Here is a 19,719-nt window from a genome sequence, read left to right as displayed (position 1 = left end):
TACTAGACCAATGGTAAGATCTAAGCAAAAAGGTGACTCACCTCTTGTTTGAAAGAGCAGACATACTCAGCAGTGATGGGCTGCATCTATGACCTCTTCCTCCCTTTTGGACTTAATCTGTGACAACAACCTTGGCTACCAATCAGCCTCTTAAGCAATTTAGTCAGGAAACAAGCAAGGCTGGCAAAGGCAGACAAAACACTGTCTCTGACCCTCAAAGATAAGCACAAGATAAGGCAAAATAACAGAATGAGTCTCTGTCATTTAACTATGTACAAATTGAAGGACAGAAAAATCTCTGCCCATCACACAGGACAGAAGAAAACCTTATAAGGTATGAAGGATAAGAATAGTAGGAACCGGCCAGGTGCAGTGGTTCACGCCTGTAATCCCAGTACTTTGGGAGGATGAGGCAGGCGGATCACCTGAGGTCAGGAGTTTGAGACCAGCCTGGTCAACATGGTGAAACTCCGTCTCTACTAAAAATACAAAAATCAGCTGGCCCTGGTGGCAGGCGTCTGTAATCCTAGCTACTAGGGAGGCTGAGACAGGAAAATCACTTGAACCCGGGAGGCGGAGGTTGCAGTGGGCTAAGATTGCGCCACTGCACTCTGGCCTGGGCCACAGAGTAAGACTCCATCTCCCAAAAAAAAAAAAAAAAAAAGAGTAGTAGGAACTATGTTTTCATCCCCCTAATCTGGGTTTACATTAAAACAGTTTCTGAATTTCTTTTATTAGGGACTATTACCATTAGCATGGCATAGATTTTATCAAACAATGTGTGAACATTCTGGAGTTGAATTCTGGAGCTCTGATTGATCCATACTTCTTGGATTGTTTTGTTCTGACATCAGGATGATAGGCGTATGATAGCTGGGAATAAATAGCTGAATCAGGCACTGCTATGGCTATGCTAAACTCTTTAAACATGTCCTGCAGAGGACTCCTTCAATGTGGATGGACACATTTTAAAGGTTGAATGATGTATTTGATAAAATGTTTAACAACAAAATATAGTTCTTATAAGCCCTAATCTAAGACCAAGATTAAAAAGTTATAGCTAATATTTATTGCATACTTACTAAAGTACTTACTATTTAACGTATGTTAAGCCCTCTACTGCATTATGTTGTTAAATCCTTACAATCACCCTATTAGAGAGCTGCTATTATTACTACTTTACAGATAAGGAAACTGAGATTTAAAAAGATGAAGTTACTTGTCTAGGGAAATATGGTCAGTGAGTAGAAATAAGACTCTAAGATACACACACAGCCCCATATGACAATTCAGAGCAAGTTAATTACCCTGGGATAATATGGCTAAAATTTTAGTACATAAACACGGTGCTTCAAATTTTAGTGTCAAATGCCAGCAACTTTATTATTTATTTCCAAATATGTTTCTTAATCCCATGACCCAGAGAGTTAATTGCTAAATATCATATTTACGCCCGGGGAAGTAGTTTATACTTAATTAAAAAAAAATCACCTCTATAATACTTCTGTGTTATTATTATAAGTTCTCTAAGGGAATGGTAGAAGACAGGTTCCTGAACAAACACAGTAAAAAGCTGTTCTCTAAATAGCTAACCTCAATTGTCTTAGTGACCTTGGACACATTACTTGGAATGTTTGCAAGAGTATAATAACTGTGACTTCATTTAGGCGAAACAAGTGCTTCTGCAAATGTTTACATGGTCCTAATTGTCCAAACCTTTTACTAGTGTTTCCCTGCGACATCATTTTTCATTTAGCCAATAAATAGAAACACTTGTAAAAATGTTTGCTTAAAACAACCTGCAAACAAATGTTTCTGTCAAAAGAATTAAAAGAAATATTTCAAATTAGATGTTACGATCAATAATTCAAACATATTTTGATGATTAAGGCATACTGAAATAAATTGCTGACCGGGCGCAGTGGCTCATGCCTGTAATCCCAGCACTTTGGGAGGCCAAGGCAGGCAGATCACCTGAGGTCAGGAGTTCAAGACCAGCCTGGCCAAAATGGAGAAACCCCGTCTCTACTAAAAATACAAAAATTAGTTGGCTATGATGGTGGGTGCCTGTAATCCCAGCTATTCAGGAGGCTGAGGCAGGAGAATCTCTAGAACCCATGAGGCAGAGGTTGCAGTGAGCTGAGATCACGCCATTGCACTCTAGCCTGGGGGACAGGGAGAGACTCCATCTCAAAATAAATAAATAAATAAATTAATTAAATAAACTGCCTCCTTCTAAAACTAACTTGACTTTTTTTGGGGGCACAGGCAAATATCAATGTATGTGGGGTTCAAACAAAATAACAAAATTGACCCACAACCTTCTGTCTTGTTTCTATAATCTACTAAAAGATGATATGCTGGCTGGGTGTTCACACCTATAATCCCAGCACTTTGGGAGGCAGTGGCAGGTGGATCTCCTGAGCTCAGGAGTTCGAGATCAGCCTGGGGAACAGGGTGAAACCCTGTCTCTACCCAAAATACAAAAAACTAGCCAGGCATGGCGGTGTATGGCTGTGGTCCCAGCTACTCAGGAGGCTGAGGTGGGAGGACCGTGGGAGCCTGGGAGGCAGAGATTGCAGTGAGCTGAGATCGAGCCACCGTACTCCAACCTGGGTGACAGAGTGAGACCCTGTTTAAAAAAAAAAAGGCCGAGCGCGGTGGCTCAAGCCTGTAATTCCAGCACTTTGGGAGGCCGAGACGGGCGGATCACGAGGTCAGGAGATCGAGACCATCCTGGCTAACATGATGAAACCCCGTCTCTACTAAAAAAATACAAAAAATTAGCCGGGCGAGGTGGCGGGCGTCTGTAGTCCCAGCTACTCGGGAGGCTGAGGCAGGAGAATGGCGTGAACCCGGGAGGCGGAGCTTGCAGTGAGCTGAGATCCGGCCACTGCACTCCAGCCTGGGCGACAGAGCGAGACTCCGTCTCAGAAAAAAAAAATATAGGCCGGGCGCGGTGGCTCAAGCCTGTAATCCCAGCACTTTGGGAGGCCGAGGCGGGCGGATCACGAGGTCAGGAGATCGAGACCATCCTGGCTAACATGGTGAAACCCCGTCTCTACTAAAAAATACAAAAAAAAACTAGCCGGGTGAGGTGGCGGGCGCCTGTAGTCCCAGCTACTCGGGAGGCTGAGGCAGGAGAATGGCGTGAACCCGGGAGGCGGAGCTTGCAGTGAGCTGAGATCCGGCCACTGCACTCCAGCCCGGGCCACAGAGCGAGACTCCGTCTCAAAAAAAAAAAAAAAAAAAAAAAAAATATATATATATATATATATATATGCATGCCCTGGTTTCATATTACCATACTACCATGAAAATACAGAGGCCATAGCTAACCTTTCAGCGTAGGGCAACCACTTTTGAACCACAATATTTGGAATTAGCCAATCTGGGCCTCAACTTTCTATTTATCATTATGAGAAGTTTGATTCTGGACAAGTGACTTGAATCTGAATTTCAGTTACTCTGTATCCATGGGGAACTGGTTCCAGGACCCCCTCAGATACTAAAATCCACAGATGCTCAAGTCCCTTATACAAAATTGTGTAATATTTGCATACAACCTACGCACATCCTCCCATAAGTCATCTCTAGGTTACTTACAATATCTATTACAGTGCCTACACATCCTCTCATCTGGTGGAGTCAATGTGGTATTCAGCATTTAGCAAACTCAAGTTTTGCCTTTTGGATCTTTGTGGAATTTTTTTTCCTAATATTTTTGATCCATGGTTGGCTGAATCTGCAGATGTGGAACCCACAGATGCAGAGGGCCAACTGTAATTTGTCTGTGATGTAGGGCAAATAAGGATACCTCTCTCACCTTTTTCAGAGTGCACATCAGATAACATAATGTAGTGTTTTACGAACTCCAAAGCAGTGTATAGGATGCCCATCAGTTGTCTGATACCAACGAAAAGGTCACCACATTCTCTTTGATCTCCATTATAAATCAATGAACTGGTGGAGGGAGTGGCGACAGCACTCGGTTTAGGAAGCTTCGAAATAAGGTTTTAATCTACTCAAGGTTCCTCCAGCATTTTCAAGGCAGTAGGAGTTGCTGTGCATCAGCTTTTCTGGTGGTCTTGGAAAGGAGGGATTCAGTGGCCCAAGTGTTGCATAAAAATTCAAAAGGAATATCTCTTCTCAAAAAAGTAAAAAACAAATAAAACCCATCTTTGCTGCCCAAGTTTCCCTACAGCTGGGATATGTTCCCCTTCCTCTCTCTTTTTTTTTTTTATAAGTTTCTTGAAGAAACTTGTTCTTTATACTTTCTGACTCCATTTCTCATTGCCCATTCATTCTCCCCTCAAGAAGTAGTCTGATTCTGCCCCAGCTGAAACTTCACAGGAAAAGGTCACCAATGATTTTCTTTTTGCTAAACCCTAAAGACTTTTCACTCAGCATCTGACCTAACCACACAGCAGCATTTGACCTACTGAACCCCCACTCCTTGCACTGCTCTCATGAATTCACAGATGCTCTCTCCTGGTATTTATCCTTCAACGCTGGAGGCTCCTCCCACTCCCTTCTACTGGCTCCCCTTCCTATGCCCATATTGTACATGTGGGTATTCCCGTTTTGCCCATAACCCTCTTATCTGGTTCCTCGTCTGCCCTCCCTGAGTGATCTTCATCCTGTGGCTTCAGCTGCAATCTACGTGGCAGACAAGAAACATATTATTCTCCGGCCAGGCGCAGTGGTTCCGCCTATAATCCCAGCACTTTGGGAGGCCGAGGCAGGCGGATCACGAGGTCAAGAGATCGAGATGATCCTGGCCAACATGGTGAAACCTCATCTCTACTAAAAATACAAAAATTAGCTGGGGGTGGTGGCACGCGCCTGTAGTCCCAGCTACTCGAAAGGCTGAGGCAGGAGAATTGCTTGAACCTGGAAGGCGGAAGTTGCAGTGAGCCGAGATCACGCCACTGCACTCCAGCCTGGTGACAGAGCGAGACTCTGTCCCAAAAAGAAAAAAAACAAAAAAGAAACACATCACTCTCAAGCTCTAGACCTGCATATGCAACACTGAACTCATCTCAAATCTGCCCCTCCTCTCAGCATTCACCATAGAGTAAAGGACATACCCTGTCGCCAAAAGATAAACATCATTCTTGATCCTTCTGGCTCCCTCACCTGCAATCACTCCAAATCAGCAAGTCATATGAATTCTCATCTACAGCATTGGCCACATCTACCCATTTCTCTGTCTCCGCTGCCTTCATTCAATCACCACCATCCAATCTTGTTCCCTTCAGTCTTACCCTCCTCTAATCCATTCACCACACTGCAACCAAAATGTTCTTTCCAAAATTAAAACCTATTGCCATTTGGATAAACTACACACATCTCAACATTACCTGAAAGAGTTTATGGCCACCTACCTCCTTGGCCTTATCTCTTTAATCTCTCTCTCTACCCCTACCCTCACCCCATAACCACTCCCACCTCACCCCCACTCTAATAGAGGCCAAGAGCAGTAGCTGATGTCCATAATCCCAGCACTTTCAGCTGTGATTGTGCCACTGCATCTCAAAAAAAAAAAGATTTATAGAAACCGGGACTAGGTACAGTATCTCACACCTGTAATCCCGGCACTTTGGGAAGCCAAGATGGGAGGATTGCTGGAGGCTAGGGGTTCAAGACCATCCTGAGCAACATAGTGAGACCCCATCTCTACAAAAAAATTTTTAAAAGTTAACCAGGCATGGGGGTGTGAACCCACAGTCCCAGCAATGCAGTAGGCTGAGGTAGGTGGATCGCTTGGGCTCAGGAGTTTGAGGCTGCAGTGAGCTATGATCACGCCACTGCACACCAGCTTGGGCAACAGAACAAGACCTTGTCTGAAAACAAAACCAAACCTGGAAGTTTCCACATGCTTTCTCACCTATCTTGTTTCCTCTGCCTGGAACACTGTTTTCCACCACCATCACCCTCATCTTCTTTATCACCACTGTCCCCTCCTTACCTCCCACCCACACACAAACAATCTGGCTAAGTAATTCAGCTGTCCGGTCCTTGATGAGGAATCACATCTCTCCTGACCTCCAGGTCCATTTTGAATGGCCTCTTATATGCCACCACAGCACCCAGATTTCCTCCATTATTATGCATCTCAAGCTATTTTTTTTTTTTTTTTTGAGGCGGAGTCTCGCTCTGTCGCCAGGGCTGGAGTGCAGTGGCGGGATCTCAGCTCACTGCAAGCTCCGCCTCCCGGGTTTACGCCATTCTCTCGCCTCAGCCTCCCGAGTAGCTGGGACTACAGGCGCCCGCCACCTCGCCCGGCTAGTTTTTGTATTTTTAGTAGAGACGGGGTTTCACCGTGTTAGCCAGGATGGTCTCGATCTCCTGACCTCGTGATCCGCCCGTCTCGGCCTCCCAAAGTGCTGGGATTACAGGCTTGAGCCACCGCGCCCGGCGCTATTTTTTTTTTAACTTTATAATTTTTTACCATTGGTATAAACCATACACATCTTAACATTACCTGAAAGCGCTCTTCACAGATTTGCATGTCATCCCTGCACAGAAGCCATGCAATCTCTGTGTTGTTCCAGTTTTAATGTATGTGCTGCCAAAGCAAGCACACAAGTTATTTTCAAATGGCTTGTTTACTGTCGGTCTCCCCCACTAGACTGTAAGCTTCATCAAGGCATGGACTGTGCCTGTCTTGTTCATTCCTACCTCCAAGTACTGTGCCATGGCACAAAACAAGTGCTCAATCCTTACTTCCTGAATCAACAAATCAATGAATCCCTGAAGGTGGAAGAGAAGCTGTTCTGGAAAAGTTATAGTGCTGCTAAACGTGGATCAAGAACATGTAGGAGGAGATCATTCAGCTAATTTCCTGGAACAAAAAATCTGCTAGTTATATTTCTGATGTTTCTAACCTACAACACGTGTTTTTTGTTCTGTGACTGAAAAATCAACATTTATATAATCACACCTACAGAATACAAGGTGAAGTGGATATTTAACAATTTCCCAGTTACATAAGTATTCACAGGTAAACTGGATAATGCCAGACAGAACAGCTTTAGTTTGTACTGAATTACAAACTGGTTACACTAGGCAGGAGAACTGGATAAATAAATCTCTACCATGGTCACAAATGTGGCTTATGATTGGGGGATTCTATTTGAACCACATAACTCAAATGAACAATTAATGAGTGTATGAAAAACAAACAAAATGTTAATGAAAACAGCATGCCTGACATCTTAATGCAATGGCTTCCATATTTTGACTTTGGCTTCTGCTCATAACTCGTACTGTCATCAAGATTAATTACTTATGGAACAAATAAAACTTTTACCTTGTCAGCACGAAGGCAAATTATGCATGTTTTTCAATATCTGGTATGATCCACAGTAGACAATGCAACAGAGCAAACATAACGCATGGAATTTATTGCTGGTGGTCATTTTTATCACACTGTCACTCAGCACTGAGTTCTCTGAATTAATTGGCTTGCATCAGAAACTCCAAGCTAGGATGTAGTTCAGTTCCTTATGAACCAAATGCCAAATGTACTCTAAAAGGAGAAAGCAAGAAGAAAAAAGCAACTCCTTGCTAGATATCCCTGTAGACTTTTTCTTTTAAGGGCTTAACATTTGCTGAAGCAAATCAGCATTTAGCCAGCAACCGACGGGGCCACAGACACTCTCTGTACTTTTCTAGGGGTGTTGGGGGACAGGGTGACGTGACATAGGATAAGGTGACAATGGGAAAATAAAAGTAACAGCAGCAGTAGCTTGGTGCTGCTGGCAACTGTCTAGAGATAAAGAATCCTAAAAAACCTGCCCAATCTAACCTTTTCCAAGTTCCCATTAAAGTCAGGTCTTTTGAAACCAGTAATTAAATTAGTAACTGTCTACCTGCCTACTTTTTATATATGTAAATGAATGACTTCAAGTCTTAAGCAAAGGCTATATACAAGATTAAACTGTAATAGAGTATGTCAAGTATCTCATAAATATTCAGTAAATATTAGCCTTGGATGTTTTTTAATGAAGATGTTACTGGGCTAGGGCCAGCTTGGTTTTCCTAATCAGGCACCATTTTTTTCTGTAAATCGTCCCATATTCTTCACAGTTGTTTTCCACCAGTATAATTAACCTGAGTCCTTAGCCCAAAACCTACATCCATCAATCTATAAGAAAACAAAATACTTTTAATGAACATTCAGCTATGTGCCTCCTTTTTCTATTACTTCTATATGACATTCAGTGATCCTTCTACCATGAAACCTTCACTTATTACCCTACTGAGAAATAAGTTTCCAACTTTATTTTCAATCTTTTCAATAATAATGTTTTCTATATCTTGTTTTCTTTAAAAAATCACTTTCTGCCACATACTTATTTATGGATTTTATTATCTCCAGTATTTGACTGTACAATGTTTTACAGTCATTGTATTCCCCACAATGTAGAGACTTAACAGCTTTTAAAATAATGTTTATTGAGTTCTGTGATTATAAATAAGTACTACATGTTCATTGCTTGTCATTTTGAAAATATGGAAGAGAATAAAGGGCAAAATAAACAATGCCTATTCACCCTCCACTGGAAAAAAAGCACTGCCCTGCTGTGGCCCTTTCAGCCCTTACATAGATTTTGGTTTTTTAAACATAGTTCAGAGCTTACTATAGATACACATTTTTCCCCAACTAGCAATCATTTCCACAACTAGCAAACACCTTTCCACACTTTTAAACTTCATTAAGAAATTCTGTTGGCCGGGCGTGGTGGCTCACACCTGTAATCCCAGCACTTTGGGAGGCCGAGGCAGGTGGATCACGAGGTCAGGAGATCGAGACCATCCTGTGAATGGTGAAACCCCGTCGCTACTAAAAATACAAAAAATTAGCCAGGTGTGGTGGTGGGCGTTTGTAGTCCCAGCTACTCGGGAGGCTGAGGCGGGAGAATGGCATGAACCCAGGAGGCAGAGCTTGCAGTGAGCCGAGGTTGCGCCACTGCACTCCAGCCTGGGTGACACAGTGAGACTCCATCTCAAAAAAATAAAAAATAAAAAATAAATCCTTTTTAGTGTCTATATAACACTGTATCTATTGACGACACCGCAATTTGTTCCCCGGTTTTGGGGCATTCAGATTATTACACATGTTTTTTTCTAAATAAAGTTATATTGAGCATCTTTGAACATTAACTTTTAAAATATTTCTGAAAAATTCCTTTGGATGGACCCTAGAAGTGGAATTAACTGGGTCAAAAGGTAGGAGCATCATTGAGGCTTTTCATACATTCAGCAATGAGCTGTTTGGAAAGGTTACAGCAATTGTGCATCCCTCCTAGCACTTGCGAGTGTCTGCTGCGCTGCACACTAACTGGTGTGGAGGATTTTTGAAAATTCATGTTAATTTGAGATTTGGAAAAAATGATACTTTGCTTTTGTTTCCATTTTTCTTTCTGTATTAGTTTTCTATGGTTGCATAACAAATTTCTACAAACTTAAGTAGCTTAAAACAACACCTATTTATTTTCTCACAGTTCTGGAGGTCAGAAGCCTGGATGGGCCTGACTGGGTTTTCTGCTCAGATTCTCTCACACAAGGCTGAAATCAAGGTGGTGGCCAGGCTGGGTTCTTATCTATTAATAGAAACTCAGGTAAATAATCCAGTTATAAGCTTATTGGAATTGTTGACATAATCTAGTTCCTTGTGGCCTATGTCAGAGGTCCCCATTTCTTTCTGTGCTGGTTGTTGCTGGGGCCACCCTCACCAACTCTAGGCCTCCAGTACTCCTCAAGGCTGCCCAAATTCCTTCTCAACAGTTCCCCTCCACCTTCAAAGCCGCAACACAGCATGTTAAGCCCTCCTGCTTTAAGTCTCTCCAATTTCCCAGACAGAGAAAGCTCTCAACTTTTATGGGCTCCTGTGATTAGATTAGACCCACCTGGAAAATCTCACCATTTTAAATTCAACTGTGCCACATAACATAATCAAGAAAGTGGTATCTTATTATATGCACAGGTTTCACAGATTATAGAGAGCAATTTTAGTAGAGAGGCATTTTTAGAATTCTGCCTGCCACAGAGTCTTAGGTGTTGTTGCGTATCATTTGTTTGTGTTCTTTATAATTAAATCTCAAGTACACAAATCTACTAAAAAAGTGAATCTTACTGATGACTGCAGAAGCTGCAGTTCCATAATGGCAAAGGCAACTAACTATGAATGGGACTGCAGCACGCTAATACAATTTTGAAAACATAAGTTTGCTAACACTGGTATTTAAAAGTTTTAAACTGTTGTAAAATACATATAATATGAAATTTACCATATTAACTTTTTTTTTTTTTTTTTAAAGACATGCCCTTGCTCTGTTGCCCAGGCTGGTGTGCAGTGGCATAATCATACCTCACTTAACCTCCAACTCTTGGGTTCAAGCAATGCCCTTGCCTCAGCCTCCCAAAGCACTGAAATTACAGGGCTGAGCCATCATACCCAGCCCCATCTTAACCATTTTTAAGTGTACAGTTCAATGTTGTTAAGTACATTCACACTGTTGCGCAGCCAATTTCCAGAACTTTTCATTTTGCAAAACTGAAACTCTATACCCATTAAACCAGGGGTCCCCAACCCCCATGCCAGCAGACTAGTACTGGTCCACGGCCTGTTAGGAACTGGGCCACATGGCAGGTGAGCAATGGACCAGCCACACATTACCATCTGAGCTCCGCCTCCTATCAGATGGGCAGCAGCATTAGATTCTCATGCAAACCTTATTGTGAACTGTGCATGTGACGGATCTAGGTTGCACACTCCTTATGAGGATCTAATGCCTAATGATCTGAGGTAGAACAGTTTCATCCCGAAACTATCCTGCCTCTACTCCCCAACCCCACGCCACTCCCTCTGTGGAAAAATGGTGTTCCGGTCCCTGGTGCCAAAAAGGTTGGGGACTGTAGCATTAAACAACAAATCCTCCATTGCCTCCCTCTCTCCAGGCCCTGGTAATCACCATTCCATTTTCAACACTGGCATATTTTTATTTTATATATTTATTAACAAACTTGTATACAGCAATTACTATATGCCAGGTACTGTTCTAAGCCTTGAGCTCAGGAGTTCAAGACCAGCCTGGACAACATGGCGAAACTCTGTCTCTACCAAATGTACAAAAATTAGCCAGCTGTGGTGGCGTGTGCCTATGGTTCCAGCCACACGGGAGGCTGAGGTGGGAGGATCGCTTGAGTCCAGGAAGTCAAGACTGCAGTGAACCATGATGATGCCACTGTACTCCAGCCTGAGTGACAGAGTAAGACCCTGTCTCAAAATAAAATAAAATAAAATAACAATAATAAAAACCCTAATGAGGTCAATACTGTTATTATTCCCATTCTACAGATCAGGAAACAGAAGAGCTAAGTCAACTGCCCAAGATTACACAACTAGGAAGTGACCAAGCAGGAATTCAAACTGAAGGAGTCTGGCTTTATAGTTTTTGCTATAAACCATGACACTGTAAAAATATTCACTGTAAAGAAAAACTCATCAGGAATTAGTATCATTTCTTCTATGTATATCTATCTATTGTAGGTGCAATTTAACCTAATATTCACCTCCTGTCTAAAAGACTATGTGACCAAGGTTACAAATGTCAATTGACATTTTTAGAGACTATATATATATAGCCCAGCTTTTGTGAAGGCATTTTCTTGAAGTCAGTCAAACAAAAACTGCCTTGTATTTTAAGTATGCCAATTATAATTTACATGTAGTATTTTATAATAAAATACTTTATAAATACAAATCACAACTCACTACGATTACTTAAATTAAAATATAAAGAAAAAAATCCAGCTGTTTCTCTCTGGTTCCTTCCAAGGAAGAAAAAAGGAGAGAAATAAACTTCTAAATAAGTTTACAACAGCATGGCTCAATCTCAGTTTAACCTAGTAAATTCAAATTTGTCTTGCTTTGCAAGATGTACATCCAGACCAGTCTCAATTTGTCATCCAAATAAATGTCTCAGTAGTAACTTATTTTTATTCAAGGGATGGGTGTGAGATTTCCTTATCTTGATTTTTTAGCTTAATAATTCTTTCCTACAAGATCAAACCATGCTTGTCATCAGTCATGTGGTGTCATTTACTATACGTTAAAAACGGACAGAGTCGACAGAAAGAACAATCGTTTTCTGGAAGCCCCAGCCTGATATAGGTTAAAAGCTCTGCTGGGGTTTGGTTTTATAATCCCCAGGAGGGGATAGCAGGGGTACTAATAACGCACTCAACAAGATCACGTACTATTTCAACTACTTTCTCCTCCTATTATATACCTGATTCACAAAAATAAGCAGATAATGCATCATGTAACCTCCCGTCACCCATTAGCCATTGCAATGTGGTACAATCTCCAGCACGAAATAAAAACCTGGGCATGGAAGAAACAGCAAAATCACCGCTACCCCTGGGAGCTGCTCAGATATTTACAATGCTGTCGTCCCCACCCCATCCCCCAAACTGGCCAGCCAGGCAGCACAGAAGCAGACGGATGCTCACCTGGGCGCTGGCTGCTACTCTCCCTTCACCTGCGGGGCCTGCAGTCCGCTGCTGGCGGGGGCTTGGCTCCCGCAGCCCGCCGCCCGCCTCACGGTGACAGCCAACCCAGCCGCTGACCATCCCGGCCCGGCTCTGTTTACAAGCGGCTTCTCGCGGTCCCACTCTGAAATGCTTCCGCCGGCGGCCCGGGCAGCCAGAGCCGGACACACAAGGTTCCAGGCTGCGAGGACGTGACTTTCCTGCCCGAGGGACCGGGCAGCTCGGCCGGGCCTGACCGCACCCACCAGGCCTTCTTATTTCTTTGCTTTCTTATATACAGTTCCTCTCGTACACATTGTGAAAGCAATGGCGTGCGTCGCGGAGCCTCCTCACTGCTCCACCCAACGCCAAAATGGGTGTTTGCGATTGGAAAATGTCACTTAGAACATGTCAGGGTCGGGCTGATTTTTAGCATCTCCCTTGTCTAAGGCAATTAATTACTCAAAGAAATAAGTTCTTTCCAAAAGTGGGACTATTAGAACCTGGAGATTGCTTCTCATTTCCGGTTTTGGGGCTGCAGTGAAAATCCGTTTTCACTGTCCTTTCCTATGCAGGTTGAAAAGGGGTGGTTTTGAGGTGAGGTCTTCACCCCCACTTGCGGATTCCCAGCAAATAGAGTGTGCATGTGTGTGCACGCGGGCAGGACTGTTTAGTAAGACCACCCACACCCCACCCACCGTGACTGTGGTCGCTTTGCGGGGATATGCTGGTCTGATTGGACAGACCTTCCTTGCAGTTTCCTGTCTGTTTTCCATCATAGCACACTTCTTAGCCATTTTCTCACTGTATAAGTACACATCTGTCTATTTTATTGGTCTTCCCACGCTCACCCATCTCACCTATGAACTCCCAGAGGGCGGGCACTATTTCAGTTTCACTCACCACCATCTAGTAGGCGCCTAGCACATGCCCAATGTATATATATCTGAATAAATGAATGAACAAAGGAATGAAAAAAAAAAGTCAGAGGGGTCGGGGATGAAACATAGAAATCTAAAACTCCGATTCCTCTTCCCACCCTCCGGAAGACTGATAAGCAAATCTTTAACAATTGAGTTAAGAAAAAATTTCCTTTGGTTGATGTTCGAAGTTTAAATAAGCTTTCTTTAAACCCTGCAATTTGAGGTACTTTTTTTTCTGTTTTGCTAGAAACAGGATCTCACTCTGTGCCCAGGCCAGAGTGCAGTCACATGATCATAGCTCACTGCAGCCCTGAACTCCTGGGTTCAAGGGATCCTCCCAACTCAGCCTCCTGAGTAGCTAGGACTACAGGCGCGCATCACCACAACATGGCTAATTTCTTTCTTTTTTTTTTTTCTTTTTTTTTGTAAAGGCAAGGTCTCGCTGTGTTGCCCGGGATGATCCTGAACTCCTAGCCTCAGGTAATCCTCCTTCCTTGCCTTCCAAAGTGCTGGGATTACAGGTGTGAGCCACCTCACCTGGCCAGGGGTACAGTTTTTTGTTTTGTTTTGTTTTGTTTTAATTACCTAAACTTGCAGTATTCTCTTTTGCCTCAGGACTTTGTACATGTGATTCCCTCTCATGAGAGTTCTCAATCCCGGCTCATCCTCTTACTTAGCCTGGCTAATTTCTCCTTGCTCTTTAAGAAGCAGGTGACAGGCACTTGGTCTCTCAAGTCATCTGCTTGACCTTCTTCCAGGTGTTCTTTTCTTCTTTTACTTCCCTTCGTTACTACTCTAAAGCTTTTTAATAAACTTTCACTCTAAAAACAAACAAACAAACAAAAAGGCCAGGCACAGTGACTCGAGCCTGTAATCCCAGCACTTAGGGAGGTCAAGGCGGGTGGATCGCTTGAGTCCAGGGGTTCGAGAACAGACTGACCAACATGATAAAACCTCATCTTTACTAAAAATACAAAAATTAGCAGAGCATGATGGTGCACGCCTGTAATCCCAGCACTTTGGAAGGTCAAGGCGGGTGGATCGATTGAGGCCAGCAGTTGGAGACCAGCCTGGGCAACATAGTGAAAGCCTGTCTCTACTAAAATGAAAATTAGCCGGGCATGGTGGCGCACGACCTATAATCCCAGCTACTTGGGAGGCTGAGGCACTAGAATCGTTTGAACTCAGGAGGCGCAGGTTGCAGTGAGCTGATATTGAGCCAGTGCCCTCCAGCCTGAGCAACAGAGCGACACGCTGCCTCAAAAAAAAAAAAAAAAAAAATAGCAGCAGGTGACATTACACCTCTTCTGGAAACTTTGCCTGACAGGGGAACCTGCTCCTTTTATGCACTCCTAGAGGACCTCATGTGTTCCTTTATAAATGCACTCATTACATTGTGCTACACAGATCAGTCTTCCGTTGAACTGGTGGTTCTCAAAACTCACATGGAACAGAATCTTCTAGGATGGTGTTTCTCAAACTTTAATGGGTAAGAATTCTGTCAAAATGCAGATTCTGATACAGTAAGTCTTGGATGGGGCCTCTGCAACAGTCATGATCTTCTAGGTGATGCTGCATTTTGAGTGTCAAAGTTCTTGAATGGTTAAAAATGCAGATTCCTAGGCTGGGCGTGGTGGCTCATGCCTCTAATCCCAGCACTTTGGGAGACTGAGGAGGCTGGATCACCTGAGGTCAGGAGTTCAAGATCAGCCTGGCCAACATGATAAAACACTGTCTCTACAAAAAAATACAAAAAATTACCCAGATGTGGTGGCCAGTGCCTGTAGTCCCAGCTACTCAGGAGGCTGAGGCAGGAGAATTGCTTGAACCCAGGAGGTAGAGGTTGCAGTGAGCCGAGATCGCGCCATTGCACTCCAGCCTGGGCGACAGAGTGAGTCTCCATCTCAAAACAAAACAAAACAAAACAAAACAAAAACGCAGATTGCTGGGTCACATATTCACAGATTTTTATTCTGAAGGTCTACCTACATTAGGGTCCTGAATTCCATAATTTCTATAAGGTCCTCAACTGCTTCTCATGAAGGTGATCCATCGACCACCCTTTGAGAAAAACTATTTCAGGCTAGCCTTGAAGTCTGAGGTCAGGAGTCTGTGATTTGCCATTGTTTTTCATAGATTAAGCATGAAATCTGGGACATAAAATGCATTTAAAAAGCTGCTTTTGGCCTGGTGCAGTGGCTCACGCCTGGAATTCCAGCACTTTGGGAGGCCAAGGCAGGCAGATCACTTGAGGCCAGGAGTTCAAGACCAGCCTGGCCAACATGGCAAAACTCTGGCTCTACTAAAAAATACAAAAATTAGCTGGGTGTCATCGCACACGCCAGTAATCCCAGGTCCTTGGAGGCTGAGGCAGAAAATCACTTGAACCTGGGAGGTGGAGGCTGCAGTGAGCTGAGATCATGCCACTGCACTCCAGTCTGGAGATAGAGTGAGACTCCATCTCAAAAAAACAAACAAACAAAAAAAAGAATGACAGATTTTATTCACTCTCACAAATACAGATCCTCAGCACCAGAATTAAGGGGATAATCCCAGAAAAAGGATGAAAGATTTAGGGCTGAGAATAATCTCAGCTAGGCAGCCACTGGCTCATGGGCCTCTGTATGTCAGCTGGGAGCATTTTGCCTCTCTAAATATAAAATATTTAAGTTCATATCTCCATTCAAAAGATTATCTGCTAACAGCAGTCCCACCATCTTCTTCTGTCTTTTTTTTTTTTTTTTTTTTTTTTCTTTTTTGAGGTGGAGTCTGGCTCTGTTGCCCAGGCTGGAGTACAATGGCATGATCTCAGCTCACTGCAACCTCCGCCTCCTGGGTTCAAGTGATTCTCCTGTGTCAGTCTCCTGAGTAGCTGGGACTACAGGGATGCACCACCACACCCAGCTAATTTTTGTATTTTTAGTAGAGGTGGGGTTTCACCACATTGGCCAGGATGGTCTCGATCTGTTGATCTTGTGATCTGCCCACCTTGGTCTCCCAAAGTGCTGGGATTACAGGCATGAGCCACCGCACCCGGCCTTCTTTTGTCTTTTAATAGACTATTTTTTAGAGCAATTTTGGGTTCACAGGAAAACTGAGCAGAAAGTAGAGTTCCCATGTATGCCTTGTTCCTGAAACCCACAACCTTTCCTACTATCAGTCCTGCACCACAGTGGTACACTTACTACAATCAATGAACCTGCACTGACGGTCACATCATTACCACCCAAAGTTCATAGTTTATGTTAGGGCAACCATTTTTTTGACTTATTTATACCCTAACATTCAGGAAGGCCTCTCTTTCAATAATCAGAATGATTTTTAACACGGAATGGAGCCTCATGCTATAGCTCAGTAATTAAGGTTTGCTGGGGGCAGTGGCTCACACCTATAACCCCAACACTTTGGGAGACTGAGGCAGGAGGACCACTTGAGCCCAGGAATTAGAGACCAGCCTGAGCAACATAGTGAGACTCCATCTCTACAAAAAATTAAACAATTAAAAAATCAGCCAGGTGTGGTGGCACAAGATTCCAGCTACTCAGGAGGCTGATGCAGGAGGATCACTTGAGCCCAGGAGTTGGACACTGCAGTGAGTTATGATCACACCACTGCACTCCAGCCTGAGCAATAGAGTGAGATCTTGTCAAAAAAAAAAAAACTAGAATGAAATGAAACCTAGAAGATGATCTAGTCCAATTGTTAATCCCCAGCCACTTTCTTACTCCAACCTGAGCAAGAGTGAGATCTTGTCTTAAAACACAAAAACAAAAAAGCACCCAAACCTAGAATGAAATGAAACCTAGAAGATTATCTAGTCCAATTGTTAATCCACAGCCACTTTCTTACTCCAATACTTTTTTTTTTTTTTTTAGACAGTAGTCTAGCCCTGTTGCCCAGGCTAGAGTGCATTCAGTGGCATGATCTCAGCTCACTGCAACCACCACCTCCTGGGTTCAAGTTATTCTCCTGCTTCAGCCTCCCGAGTAACTGGGATTACAGGCGCCTACAACTACGCCCAGCTAATTTTTTGTATTTTTAGGAGAGGTGGGGTTTCACTGTGTTGGCCAGGCTGGTCTCGAACTCCTGACCTCGTGATCCGCCCCCCACCCCTTCAGCCTCCCAAAGTGCTGGAATTACAAGCGTGAGCCACCGCACCCAGCCTCCAGTACTTTTAACGGCCTCCTATTGCCAGAAGGAGTTCAGACTTCATGGCTTGACCTTGAGGCTCTCTACATTATTGGCTCCCTCCTACATGTGGGGACATCTCTGTTTTTCTGCACTCAGCATTCCTAGTTCCTTTGGGAACTTCCCCTACCTGTAAGACACAGGGTAAGTATGTGATCAATGCTAGGCCAGTTCTACTAGCCACAGTACCCTAGTCTTTTGGCTACAGAGGTTGAGCCAGGGTGGGCATGTGACCCAGCCAATCAGAGTCCCTCCCTGGAATTTTTATCTCTGAAACTGTGGAAGGAGCCTTGCCTATTGGGTTACAGGACTGGAAGGATGTGAATTGGAGGCCCCTGATGGCCATCTTTCCCACCATGTGAGAATGCCTGTCTGCTGAAGAAGGGAAGGAAGGTGACAGGGGAGAGGAGAGTAACACCAAGGGAGGGATGAAGATTTTGTGTGAGGGGAGTGGGAAGGTGTGGTGGGAGAGTAAGAGCTAATGACCTTGCTTGAGTCCCAGGATCTCCTCAGGTCTGGAGCTAACCTCACCTCCTAGACCCCATAGTTTTATTATCAACTAAGCCCATGTTATCTCAAGGGAGTTTGTGTTGGTTTCTGTCATTTACAACTGAAAGTGTCTTGACTGACACTTCACCTTTCCAGACTTATCTCCCACATACCCCTTTATTCCCATTTTATAGTCCAGATACCTATTTTTTTGCAAAATCAATAGGTCTTTTATTGCATCATTTAAATATCACAAATAGGTCTTAGGAGTCTTCCAGCATCTTGTTTCTGTAGCTGGACAACTCTTAGATCTTATTCATCAGCCTGCTGAACTGTTCCTTTTTCAGAGACATAGGTACCATCCAAAATTTTTCTGATATCCTTATTTTTAACTTGTGACTTGCTGAATCGAAGCAGCTGAATTTGAAACAAGCTCAATGTCATTTTCTTTAAGGATTAATTCATCTTTCTGGGCTTGAGATACCAAACCAGCAACACCTGACCTCCTCCGAACCCTGGGGATGCATTTTTCACCAAAGAAATTTCAGATTTCAGTAAGAGACCCATTCTCCTGGATAACGACGTTAATGGGGAAGTGAGCAGACACAGACCTCACCTTGTAACGGAAGCCTGGTGTAACGTCCTTGATCATGTTCTGTGTGTGACTATAAATAGTCTGAACGGTAGCCAGTTCCTTTCTGTTGCCCCATTTGTCAACCCGGAGCCTCTTTCTTCCCAAGAAGGTTGAGTTTTACATTGACGTGACTGAAGTCCCTCCACAGGCCTCCTCTGGGGCCCTTCACAATAACTGTGCTTCCCTTCAGAGTGATGTCGACATTTTCTGGAATGTCAGCAGTCTGGTTGCTGAGAATGGTCTTCATTCTTGCAGTAGATGTGGCAACAACAAAAAAAAGCCTTTTTTTTTTTAACCGACTCCTGGAAACGCTTCTTTTCCAACTTTAGGTTCCCCATTTTTAATTAATTAATTGATTTTTTCCCAGCTTTACTGAGGTTAATTGACAAATACAAAGTTTCCCCCATCATATTCTCTTCAGTATCCCTGGCAAGGCAGACACCCTATCTTGTTCATCTTTGCATTTTCCTCAACAAGTATTATGGTACCTAGTAAATGATCTCCAAAAATGTTAAACGTCATATGAGGAAGTACCATTATTATATACTTTCATTAGATATTTTCCTTTCAGACTTCATTTACTAAAGTAATGCTCAAGCCAAGATTCAAAAAAATCAATGCTGTCTTCTAAGAAATAAAACAAAAATCTCATCAAAAAGTGTTTTAAACTTAATCAGAACATTCTTAGTGCTATTTAGAGCTTAAAATTTGCAAGCCAAGTATACCTCACCCATCTCCCAAAATAAGCCCAAGTAAAAATGATTTGGATATTTATTAAGATCAGCATGGTATAATTACTGTTGTTTGTCTCTTTAGGTAAATTAAAAGCATAGGCGATGTCAAATATTGAAGTCACAAATAGAGTTATTCCTTGAAAGTATAAATGAACCTGCTGTTCAGCTGGAAGGCACCCACCAGGACATACCTGCTGTTAAAATACTG

General features: G+C 43.1%; 1 protein-coding gene and 2 pseudogenes across 10 annotated transcripts in view; all 3 read right to left on the bottom strand.

Moving 5' to 3' along the window:
• The window catches only part of PLEKHM3 (pleckstrin homology domain containing M3), a 209,466-nt gene extending 196,599 nt beyond the window's left edge, over positions 1–12,867 (bottom strand). For 3 of the 10 annotated variants that reach the window (XR_004441598.1, XM_033230495.1, XM_033230500.1), the window contains exon 1: positions 12,526–12,865. The gene's annotated coding sequence lies outside the window, so the exon portion shown is untranslated. Of the gene's footprint in view, positions 1–7,315; positions 7,535–12,525 lie in introns of all 10 variants that reach the window. The other 7 variants (XM_033230496.1, XM_033230498.1, XR_004441597.1 and 4 more) reach the window with 4 other exon arrangements.
• LOC117095471 lies at positions 6,490–6,587 on the bottom strand (annotated as a pseudogene).
• Positions 12,868–18,426: 5,559 nt separating the features above from the next.
• Positions 18,427–19,059, bottom strand: LOC117095331 (annotated as a pseudogene).
• Between the last annotated feature and the right edge of the window lie 660 nt (positions 19,060–19,719).

This window comes from Trachypithecus francoisi, unplaced genomic scaffold, assembly GCF_009764315.1.
Source record: "Trachypithecus francoisi isolate TF-2019V2 unplaced genomic scaffold, Tfra_2.0 Lachesis_group13, whole genome shotgun sequence".
Lineage (NCBI taxonomy): Eukaryota > Metazoa > Chordata > Mammalia > Primates > Cercopithecidae > Trachypithecus > Trachypithecus francoisi.
The sequence above is the reverse complement of the archived record's forward strand: the minus strand, read 5'-3'. Positions and strand labels throughout refer to the sequence as shown.